Source organism: Barbatula barbatula (assembly GCF_947034865.1).
Source record: "Barbatula barbatula genome assembly, chromosome: 17".
In the NCBI taxonomy this organism is placed as follows: domain Eukaryota; kingdom Metazoa; phylum Chordata; class Actinopteri; order Cypriniformes; family Nemacheilidae; genus Barbatula; species Barbatula barbatula.
Window position 1 is genome coordinate 19573216 of NC_136780.1, and position 11860 is coordinate 19585075.

Below are 11860 nucleotides of genomic sequence, written 5' to 3' on the forward strand. Positions count from 1 at the left end.
CTGCTCATCCTGGCACATACTGCTGTGAACTGGTGGTGCCAACAGACCCAGCTCCAACTTAACCTGATATCATGCCATACACAACTGGAGGCTCCTGTTTCTAGCTCCAGTGCATGATGAGGTCTTTATACATTTTATATTCAGATAATAACCAATAAAGTACACCCACTAAACTTCACCACAGAAACTTACTCTCAGCATAACAGAACATTTGCCAAATGTATAATACAGACAAGTTTGTATTGTACATGTATTACTGCATTAATGAACCTCTCATGAACATATCAAGTTCATGTAGTACACAGGAATATTCATAACCTCGTTATTAATGTAATGAAATAATATACAGGGATATAACAGGACACCTGTTTACAAATAAATGTAAAAAAAAAACTATTGCACAATATGATCCACCATGAGTAAAAACATGGTAAAACTGCAGTTGAAGTTCAAAGCACGTATTGTTATATGTGTAATTGCCTGTACAGTTAAATTCTTATTTTAAAACTAGCGTGAGTGTATTAAATTAAGTGAGATTAAACTGATATGCTAGGTTCAGTTCTTGTTTAACCCATTTAACAGTCCCAATGTCCTTCAGTTCGCACTTCTCTTGTCAGAGGGCAGAGATGTAAACAGTTTGTGTTGGGATGAGTCTTTATAATGGAACTAACAAAACTGTATATTCTATCCCCTAAACCCAGTAATCACAGAAAACCTTCTGCCCATTTACATTTATTAAAAAGATCATTCTGTATGATTTATAGGCTTGTTTCCTCAAAAAATGTCCTCCCAGGAACAAGTGATTTGGATATTCCATGTTTTAAGATGTTTAAAGACATAACCATGTCCCCATACCGCAGGTTTCACCTGGTACACACACTCACACTGAATTTTGGAGCAGTTTTAAAAACATACAGAGAAAGATCAGAAGTGCCTAACACACAACACATTTCTCTAAAGTTTTATTTAAGGAAGTACAGTAGAATACTGGATAACCACGTTAATTGCTTGAATAACAACAACTTGTCTTCTAAGCTAGTTGAAAATTATAATTTTAAGTAAATAAAACGCTTATTTTGAGACGTTGACGTCACGTCAGGTCGTCACGTGGGTCACCCGCACAAACGTTCAAGACGTCCGGTTAGACGGACGGTCGGTCGGTCGATCGGACGTTAGGTTTTGGCACGGAGTTCCCGCCATAGTTGACAAAAGTAAAGCGAATGCCGAGAGAGTCGTTAAGTGTGCGCGAGAGGGGTTGAGTGTGCGCGAGAGAGTGCGAGTGCACGCGAGAACATTTTTGTTTTATTATTGAGCTTGCACATATTGAACCATTCTTCGGTATTGGTCAACGGAGGTATCCTGCAATTCTAAATATGTTTAAGACACGTTTTATAATTCTTTTTCTATTGTTTTTACAGTGCACTAGTTGTCAGTGCAACGATGTTCAAAGATTATTTTTACAGACAATATATAATAATAATAATAATAAATTGAATTTATATAGCGCTTTTCATAACTCAAAGTCGCTTTACAGGTAGCTAGATTATAAGGTAAAGCAAAACTGGACAATACAAGACAAAGCAGAAGAAAACAAGACAAAGCAAAGCAAGATACAGTCACAGACGAAAAGGGGGCTACAGATAGGCAGAGGTGAAGAGATGGGTCTTGAGGCGGGACTGGAAGATGGTGAGGGACTCAGAGGTGCGGATCTCTTGGGGGAGGGAGTTCCAAAGCCTGGGAGCTGCCCTGGAGAAGGCTCTGTCCCCAAAGCTGCGGAGTTTGGACTTGTGGATGCAGAGGAGACCGGCTGAGGTGGATCTGAGGGACCGTGAGGGTTGGTAGGGGGACAGGAGGTCAGTGAGGTATGAGGGGGCCAGAAGGTGAAGGGCTTTGTAGGTGAGGACCAGTATTTTGTAGGTGATCCGGTGGGAGATAGGAAGCCAGTGGAGTTGTTTTAGGACTGGAGTGATGTGGTGCCAAGATTTGGAACGGGTGATGAGTCGGGCAGCTGCGTTCTGGACCAGTTGGAGGCGGTTAATGTTGGTAGAGCTGATTCCGAGGAGCAGTGAGTTGCAGTAGTCCAGTCGGGAGGAGATGAAGGCGTGAATGAGTCTTTCAGCAGCGGGGGGTGTGAGAGAGGGTCTGATTTTGGCAATGTTGCGGAGGTGAAAGAAGGAGGTTTTGATGACATGGCGGATGTGGGGCTCAAGGGAGAGGGTGGAATCAAAGATCACGCCAAGGTTTCGGGCCTGGGGAGATGGGGAGACAATGGTGCCGTCAATGGTGAGAGTGGGGTTATTGGTTTTGCCAAGTGTGGATTTGGAGCCAATGAGAAGGAATTCTGTTTTATCACTGTTGAGTTTGAGGAAGTTGTGTTGCATCCAGATTTTGATAGCTGACAGGCAGGAGTTGATGTGGGAGAGGGGAGGATTGAGGGGGGATTTGGTGCTAAGGTAGATCTGGGTGTCATCGGCTTAACAGTGGAAGTCCAGGTTGAAGTGGCGGAGTATCTGACCAAGGGGGAGGATGTAGATGATGAAGAGGAGGGGGCCGAGTACGGAGCCTTGGGGAACGCCTTGAGTGACTGTGGCTGTGGCAGAGGTGTGATTATGAAGAGAGATGAAGTGTGATCTGTTGGAGAGGTAGGAGTGGAGCCAGCTGAGTGCAGTACCTTCGATACCAAGGTCTTTGAGTCTGGTGAGCAGAATGATATGGCTCACGGTATCGAAGGCTGCACTCAGGTCAAGGAGGATGAGGATGTTGAGGGAACCGGTGTCAGCAGAGGTGAGGAGGTCGTTGAGGACTTTCAGGAGAGAGGTTTCTGTGCTATGGAGAGGGCGAAAACCAGATTGGAGGGGTTCAAATAGGTTATTGGTATGAAGATGGGTTTGTAGCTGTGAGGCGACTATGCGTTCCAGGGTTTTAGACAGAAAGGGGAGGTTGGATATTGGGCGGTAGCTGTTGAGGGAGGAGGGATCCAGACCAGGATTTTTGAGGATTGGGGTGACAGCAGCGGTTTTGAAGGCAGAGGGGACAGTTCCAAGGGACAGTGAGGAGTTGAAGAGGTTTGTAAGGTAGGGGCATAGTACGGGGAGGCAGGACTTCAGGAGTGGAGTAGGGAGGGGGTCCAGGGAGCAGGTAGTGGGTTTGGAAGAGCTGATGAGTTTTGAGATTTCAGGAGCGGTGACCAAGTCAAACTCGGAGAGGAGGCAGTGTGGAGGAGGGGTCAGGAGGTCAGGAGAGATGGGGATAGGGGGGGCCGTGGTGGGCGATGGAGTAGATGGTGGGAGGTCGGAGACAGGGGATAGAGATTTGTAGATGGTGAAGAAGTGGAGGAATGAGTTGCAGAGATCCGGAGTAGAGGTAGGGAGGGTGTTGGTCCGAGGTTTGAGGAGGTTGTTTACTGTGGAGAAGAGGGTTCTAGGATTTTGGCAGGGGTCGGTGAGGATGGTGGAGAGGTAGACAGATTTGGCAGCAGTGAGGGCATCTTTGTAGGCATTGAGGTGGAGTTTATAGGCTTCATGATGGACTGTGAGTGATGATTTTTTTGTCAGACGTTCAAGTTGGCGGCCAGTTTGTTTCAGTTTCCGGAGTGCGGGTGTGTACCAGGGTGAAGAGGTGTTAAAGGTGACGTTTTTTGTTTTGAGGGGGGCCAGAGTGTCGAGGGAGGTAGACAAGGTGGAGTTGAGGTGGTTTGTGAGATCATCAGGAGAGGTGACGGTTGAGTCCAGCTGGAGAGTGGTGGAGAGCAGGTCAGAGAGATGGTGAGGATCAATTGATTTGAGGTTGCGGAAGGTGATTTCTCTGATGAGGCGAGGGCGTGGGGTTGGAGAAGGGATGGTGAACCGTACCAGTTTATGATCAGACAGGGGGAAGAGGCATGGATGGAGGTCGAGCACCGGTTGGTTTGTGGAGCAGACCAGGTCGAGGATGTGTCCTTTTTCATGGGTGGGGAATGTGACATGTTGGATGAGAGTGAAGTTGTCCAGTAAAATGGTGAACTCTGATGAGAGCTTGCAGGTGGGGGAGTCCATGTGGATGTTTAAGTCACCGAGTAGCAGCAGACGTGGAGAGAGAGATGAGGCCAGTGTGAGGAGTTCAGTAAAATCAGAGAGGAAGGAGGGATTTGGTTTAGGTGGCCGGTAGATGAGGATGACTGTCAAGGAGGAAAGAGCTTTGAAGGCGAGAAATTCAAACGATGATACTGAGGGGAGGGTAAGTTCTGTGATCTGGAAGTTCTGGTTGAAAATAACGGCGAGGCCACCTCCACGGCGGGAGGGGCGGGGTTTGCAGATGTAGTTGTAGCCAGGGGGGGATGCTTGGTTGAGGGAGAAGAAGTCATTGGGTTGTTGCCAGGTTTCAGTGAGCAGGAGGAGGTCCAGAGTGTTGTCGAGGATGAGTTCATGGAGGGCAGGGGCTTTATTGTTGAGCGATCGGGTGTTGAGGAGGCCAAAGTTGGCATGATGAGAGGGTGGTGGGATGGGGGCAGGCTGGAGAGATCTGAGGTAGTCCAGTCCGGGTTTTCTGTGCAGCCTGACGGTGTGCTCCGCGCTATGTGATCCAGTGGGGGAAGCTTTCTGATGACGTGGCAGAGGTGCGACAGAACGTGCAGGTGACCAGATGGATGGAATGGATTGTCCGTGGTGGAAGTGAACAAACTTGCGGCAAGAGCTTCTGTGGATGTAACGGGGTCGACGTAGTAGTCCAAGCTGTTTGATGACTGGGATGCAGGGTGGAATGGAGTGGTTGAAGAGTTCGACCAGTTGCAGAGTTGAATATTTGATCATGAGGCCGAGTGGAGGGACTGAGAGCTTCGTGATAGCGGTTAGCCGTGGGCTAGGGGTATAGAGGTGGAAGGCTGATGTAAGTGCCAAAATGATCCACAGCATGACAGGGGGAGATGAAGTCCAGTCTCGGTGCCTGTGAGACGGAGGGTAGGCAGTCGGAGTAGCGGCCGCGCGTTGATGTAGCGAAGGAAGCCAGCTAGCTAGCTAGCGGCTAGCCGGCGAGGCGACAGTCCAGTTGAGGAGCGGCTTTGGAGATGAGGTGAGAGGCTGTCCAGAGTTATAGTTTGTCCAGTGGTGAGATGAAGGGAACAAGCTTGCTTTCCCTCAGACGTTTACAACAAACAGACAAAAACAAAAACACAAGAGGCAAAGCAGGCAGAGAAGCGGCGAACAATCAGCGCCAGCGTCCTCTCCGTCAGCTTTCTGAGATGATCTGTACTCAATGCATGATATATGAATATATGATGAAAGTATGCTATCCAGAAATTTTAACAGCATGGAGAATTGTCATAGGTTAATGGAGGAACACTGTCGTATTCTATCCAGGATGTTTGACCATTTGAGACACCATCAGGTAATTGTATGTATAATTAAAGATATTGTTAGATGTAAATAAAATATATTAGTATCAGTTTAACACATTGTTTTTTTTATAGGACGATCAAGTGACTTCCATGCTTTCAGAGTTATACGACAGTTTCTCAGAAATGTTAATGCAACTGGAACTTATCCTTCAACCGCAACTTATACCAACAATTTGAATATCTGTCTCCAGGACTGGTGGACGACCAAGGTGCCCCTTTGTCTTTAATGACAAAATAAAAAAATATTATTTAAATATTTATCAGACTTCTTCATTTGCATCACAGAATATGACCTTGTTAATGACAAATCCAATATTTTTAACGATTTTTAAACCATTAATGTTACAGTTGACAAAGGCTGTTCGGCCTGAAATTAAATTTAGTAAAGTAACCATAGTTATTTAATAAATGTGCTGTGCTTACTGTTGAAATATTTAGAAATTAAATCATGGAATCTCTCAAAAGTGTGCAGAAGCCAAGATGTATTGAATGGACATACAGACCTGACTATGCACGTCATGGTAATACATTGATCAAACTTTTGACAGTTTGACACAAATTACTGGAGAGGTGTGGATGGAGTTATTAACGAGTGTTCAAAAGGGAGGAGAGTTAGTTATATTTCATAAGGGTTGAACAAAACACAAAACTACAGTATATAATGAAAGTTACTTTTAAAATGTATTAGAAATCTGTGCAATAGTTTGACACAGAAATACACTAAAAGTCTGTATTTCCTAACTTACACAGGTATGATCTAACCAGTGAGCAGCTGATCCAGCTTCGAGAGATAGGAATGTCATGGACTGCTATTTCTACCTGTTTGGGTGTGAGCTGTCGAACATTACGAAGACGTCGTCTTCAGTATGGCATGGAGACTAATTTTAGCACAATTTCAGATCCTGACCTTGATTCACTGATTCATTTAATTATCAGTCAAACACCTAACGCTGGAGTCACACTTGTCCTAGGCAAGTGTTCTTGGACATCATGTTATATATACTGTTAAATATTAATATAATGTCTCATTTGATGTAAGAAGTGCTTTTTATTGATGATGTTGACATTTGTATTGTTTGTTCATTTGTACCGTAGGAAGCCTCAGAAGTAGAGGACTCTATATACAAAGAAGGCGTGTCCGGGAGCGACTATCGACAGTTGACCCTGTTGGCACCATGATCCGTACAAGACATGCAATTAGGAGGAGAGTATATAATGTTAGAGGACCAAATCATCTTTGGTATGTATCACAATGGCATAGGGTTTATTCCTTTTTAAAATTGTCCAAAGATTGCTCGTGTGGGTGCTTGACAATTTTTGTTGGTATCGATATTTATCTATCGATATTTCATAGCAATCATTGATTTTTTACTTTACTTTTACTTCGTTTATCCACACCCACCATCTTTTGTCAAACAACAGATTTTGGTTACGCAGGTGTTTATGGAACATTCAATAATAAAATTAAAACAAGCAATCAACTCTATAGCTTTTGGACATTTTTATTTTGTATGTTTTATATTATGTAGATAAAGTACATCTCAGTATAAATTCTTCTTTTTTTAGGCACATGGATTCAAACCACAAATTGATTGCATGGAGATTTGTGTTCCATGGATGCATTGATGGCTATAGCTGTTATTTGCTGTTGTTTACCTTGAATGCTGTACCAACAACAGCGCACACACAGTACTTAGTTTCTTTCGTCATGGTGTTGCAAGATTTGGTTTGCCTAACAGAGTTAGAGGGGATAGAGGTGGGGAAAACATTGAAGTGGCCAGGTACATGATAAACTATCGGGGAAGTGAAAGAGGGAGTTTTACAGTGGGGAGAAGTGTTCATAATCAGAGAATTGAACGCCTTTGGGGTGATGTCAATAGAGTTGTATCAGACTTCTACAAACAACTCTTCCAGTATATGGAACACTCTGAAATCTTGGACTCCACAAGCGAAGTACACCTATGGGCTTTACATTTTGTGTACCTTGGCAGAATACAGCGATCAGCTAGTGAATTTTGCCAGCAGTGGAACCACCATGCTTTAAGTTCAGCCCAATCCATGACACCCTTGGCAATGTGGCATACAGGTATGTTTTTGCAGCCAAATCTGGAGCTTCTAACAGAGGAAGAAATCGATGACTTTGGCGTTGACTAGGATGGTCCGATAGTTCAGGAAGATAATGAACAAATAATAGTTCCAGAAAGTAACCTTACATTCAATCCAGACAATATAACACGTTTACAAGCCGCATGTAACCCACTCACAGATGACAGCAACTATGGCATTAATCACTTTATTTTTGTAAGAGATTTTATTTCAGTTAGTGCATACAGAACGTCTTGGCTATATGGCATGAGCAAACAATAATGTATATGTGTTATTTACATTGTTTGTTAAACTCATATTGTATAATGTACTTTTTCTATCATAAACTGAACATGAACAATTATGTTTCAGAACTTTTTTTTTCACATTTTTTTAAAGAACATGACACAAATTGTCATGAACGTGTTGCGGGACAGAGACAGAGGACCCAAGCGCAGACAGCGGATGAAGGGTTAACAAGGGATTTTAATAATAAGTAAAAAACAGGAACAAAACAAAAACCCACGAGGGAGTAAAACAAGAGAACAGCACAGGTACACAAGAACATAAACTGACTTCACTAAACTAACATACAACTTAAGACAATACACTAGACTTACGTTACATGACAAGGCAGGAGACAAGTGCAACATCTGACACATAACAATGATCCGACACAAGACAGAAGACACTATGGCATTAAATAGGGAAATAATCAAGATGGGGACAGGTGCAGGGCATCAACTAATTAACAAGCAATAAGGGGGAAACAAGAGGACGGGAACAGAGACGGGACCGGAGAGAGCCTATGGCAAACCAAAATAAACCCTAATCGCCTCTCTCCACATTAAACATGAGGTTATGTCATGATCCTGCCACTAGACTAAGAGAAACATGACATGATGCGGCAGAATCATGACATCAGCCTCTCCTTTAGGAGCAGCAACCTGATGCTCCTCAAGGCACAAACAGGACAAGACAGACTGTGACACTGACAAACAAAGCTACATGATAACTGAAACCAAAACACTAGAGTCCAAGGAAGGGGAACATAAGTCCAACCAGCGAGAGTCCAAAACAGGACAAACACGAACTGGATCGCCGGCAGACACGAACGGGATCGCCGGCAGACACGAACGGGATCGCCGGCAGACACGGACGGGATAGCCGGCAGACACGGACGGGATAGCCGGCAGACACGGACGGGCATGCACCGGGCTGGAATGGCCGCATGCACCGGGCGGAAATGCCCGGCTCCGCCAGACGGGAATGCCCGGCTCCACCGGGCGGAAATTCCCGGCTGCATCGACCTGGAATGCCCGGCTGCATCGACCCGTAATGCCCGGCTGGGGATCTTTGGCGGCCACAGGATCCGGCGGCTTCGACCCTGGAGGGAAGACCGGCAGTCTCGACCCTGGAAGGCAGTCCGGCGGCCTCGGCCCTGAGTGGGAATCCGGCAGTCTCAACCCTGGAAGGGAGTCCGGCGGCCCCGACTCAGGAAGGGAGTCCGGCGTTCTTGACCCTGGAAGGGAGTCCGGCAGCCTCTAACCCTGGAGGGGAACCCGGCGGCGTTGACCGCTGCCGCAACGACCCCTCTGTCCGCTGGGTCCTAATCTTGGTCGGATCATTCTGTCATGAACGTGTTGCGGGACAGAGACAGAGGACCCAAGCGCAGACAGCGGATGAAGGGTTAACAAGGGATTTTAATAATAAGTAAAAAACAGGAACAAAACAAAAACCCACGAGGGAGTAAAACAAGAGAACAGCACAGGTACACAAGAACATAAACTGACTTCACTAAACTAACATACAACTTAAGACAATACACTAGACTTACGTTACATGACAAGGCAGGAGACAAGTGCAACATCTGACACATAACAATGATCCGACACAAGACAGAAGACACTATGGCATTAAATAGGGAAATAATCAAGATGGGGACAGGTGCAGGGCATCAACTAATTAACAAGCAATAAGGGGGAAACAAGAGGACGGGAACAGAGACGGGACCGGAGAGAGCCTATGGCAAACCAAAATAAACCCTAATCGCCTCTCTCCACATTAAACATGAGGTTATGTCATGATCCTGCCACTAGACTAAGAGAAACATGACATGATGCGGCAGAATCATGACACAAATGCATAAACACAAGACATTTATAACTGTAAAAATGTGCAAAAACTATCTGTTAAACATTTCTTGGAATAACATTTAACAAAACCCAAATCCTTGGCAATTTTGAATAGCATACATCATGTTATTTTTAAAATCAGTGTATGCTTGATGAACAGTTGGAAGAAACAGGCTGTTGGCACATGTATTTGCTTTAGGAAGTTGTGATAACATCTCATTCTTTTCAACATCGTGAAGAAATTGAATGCTTGGATGAGGTCTCAGTCCCAAAGGTGGCAAGGTCTTTAGGCCCGTGGTAAAAAAGAAGATGTCACTGTACTGCAGCTCGCTGGGTTCATCTGTAGAACAAACATTGGTCAACATTTTAAGAAATAATGTATTTAATTTTCAAAATATAATTTTCAAATAATATTTTAATTTTCTTAAATCTTTTACAAAACTCTCTGTAATATAAATTCTAATTAGTTCAGTCTAGTTATTGCAAATTAAACACAAATCAAGTCTGTTATGTTAATCTCCATTACAGTGTCACGGTTCCCTCTGTTTCTCCCCTTGTTTTCCTCTGCACTACATTACCCAAGATCCTCCACGCTCCTGTCCCAGTGTCTAATCTGCAATCCACGCACCATATAGTCATCAACTCTATGACAAGGACACTATATACAGTACACTCATTCTGTTTTCCCCATCGTTGTCTGGTATTGTTTAATATCAGTGATTTGTTACTGTTCTTGCCACAGTCTGAACTCAAATTAATTCTACTAATATAAGGATATATTTGAGTACCAAAATCTTAAAAGTAGGGAACCTCCTTTATAGTAATTACATGCTAGTAAAAGAAGGGATTACAGTAATTTTGTTTGAAAATAACAAACATTTGAAGGACATCAGTCATGACACCATTACCTTGAATTTCAATCAGGAGGGTTCTCCAGAAAGATAGAACAAGGTTCTCTGTGTTCCTTTTCGAAGAACCTGGTACACTCAATTCAGGTTGCATCAGTGCAGAGAAGCTGCAGTAGGTGAAGGGTTGAGGATGATGACACATGATATTTGTAAATGCGGCTGGGTTTTCCTTTATAGCCTCTAGAACTCCCAGGGTTTTCAAACCTTCTTTGAATCTGTTGAGTAATTATCAAAGAATTAAAAAGGAGAGTTACAAGCCAAAGATAGACATTATAATAACACATAACAATGTTAGTTATTTAACTTATTTATATTAATATCTTTAAGTGTTGCTTTATTAGTGAAATAAAAAACTATAGTCCATAAAATTGGTAACATCGGGAATTGCACACCTTTCAAATGCAGACCGACTGCGACCAAGGCAGTACCAGTGTGCAGTGTCTAAGGCAACCTTCCTGGCTGTTTCTTGGTCCTTTATAACTGCAAACGTCCCAGCCATATCTATGATGGGCTCAATATCGTTGAAGGCATCAACATCTCCAGAAGCCAACTATAATGAGGAAACAACCAAACTTAAAAGAATGTTTGAGATATTATTATATAAATAAGTAAATAAAAACGTACTCTTTGCAAGTTGATGCAAATCATCGGGTCTGTAACCTCTTCAACAGCAATGACTGTAGCCTCAGGGCTAGTTGTCAGTGCTTTAAAGAGGCTGGGTGAAATGAATTGTGGTCCAGGTCCCCCATGCACAACTGAGAGTGCAATGGCAACACCAGCATATAGATAGTCTTTATTCTGCAATGCTAAAAACCGTAATTGTAGATTTTACTGAGTATCATTCATTGGAAAAACTTTCAAGATTAACATTACTTTGAATGTGGTGCATGTTTATTACATCTACTGTTGAAATTAAGAAATTTGGCTTCATTAGGACCAACAAACAATGCCCCTTGCTTAAGGTTCTCCATTAGAAGAGTGAAGAACTCCCTTCTTGGCCCACCAGAATCTACTGCTCCCTCACTTGTCCCTAAGTCATCCATAAATTTCACATCAATCCTCTTTGATGGACAGAAAGATTTCATAGACATTGTGAGTTTTGCACTTTCCCAGATGTGTTTTCTGCTAATATTGAAATACGATGCTCTGTTTTCATCAATTTTCTCTGCCAGGTTTTCTAGTATTCCTGTAATGTCTCTGAAAATAGGAGAGAAATACATCATCATTCACAAGTAAAATAGCAGTATAGTGACAGAATAATAAAAAAATAAAGGTATCATCTGTATATCTATCTTCCTGTTCATGGAGCCCCTGCAAGCATGCACTTTCTGGATATCTCCTAATTTAACACTCATCAATAT

At 43.4% G+C, this 11860-nt stretch overlaps 2 long non-coding RNA genes across 2 annotated transcripts; one reads left to right on the top strand and one right to left on the bottom strand.

Annotated features, from left to right (window-relative positions):
• The first annotated feature begins 6127 nt into the window (after positions 1 to 6127).
• Positions 6128 to 7812, top strand: LOC306906279. Its single transcript, XR_013787819.1, has 3 exons — positions 6128 to 6346; positions 6471 to 6611; positions 6938 to 7812. It is a non-coding gene; the product is annotated as an uncharacterized lncRNA (long non-coding RNA).
• A 2805-nt stretch (positions 7813 to 10617) lies between these two features.
• On the bottom strand, positions 10618 to 11284 carry LOC306906280. The gene is made up of 3 exons (XR_013787820.1): positions 11124 to 11284; positions 10892 to 11049; positions 10618 to 10714 (listed from the first exon to the last, which is right to left on the bottom strand). It is a non-coding gene; the product is annotated as an uncharacterized lncRNA (long non-coding RNA).
• Between the last annotated feature and the right edge of the window lie 576 nt (positions 11285 to 11860).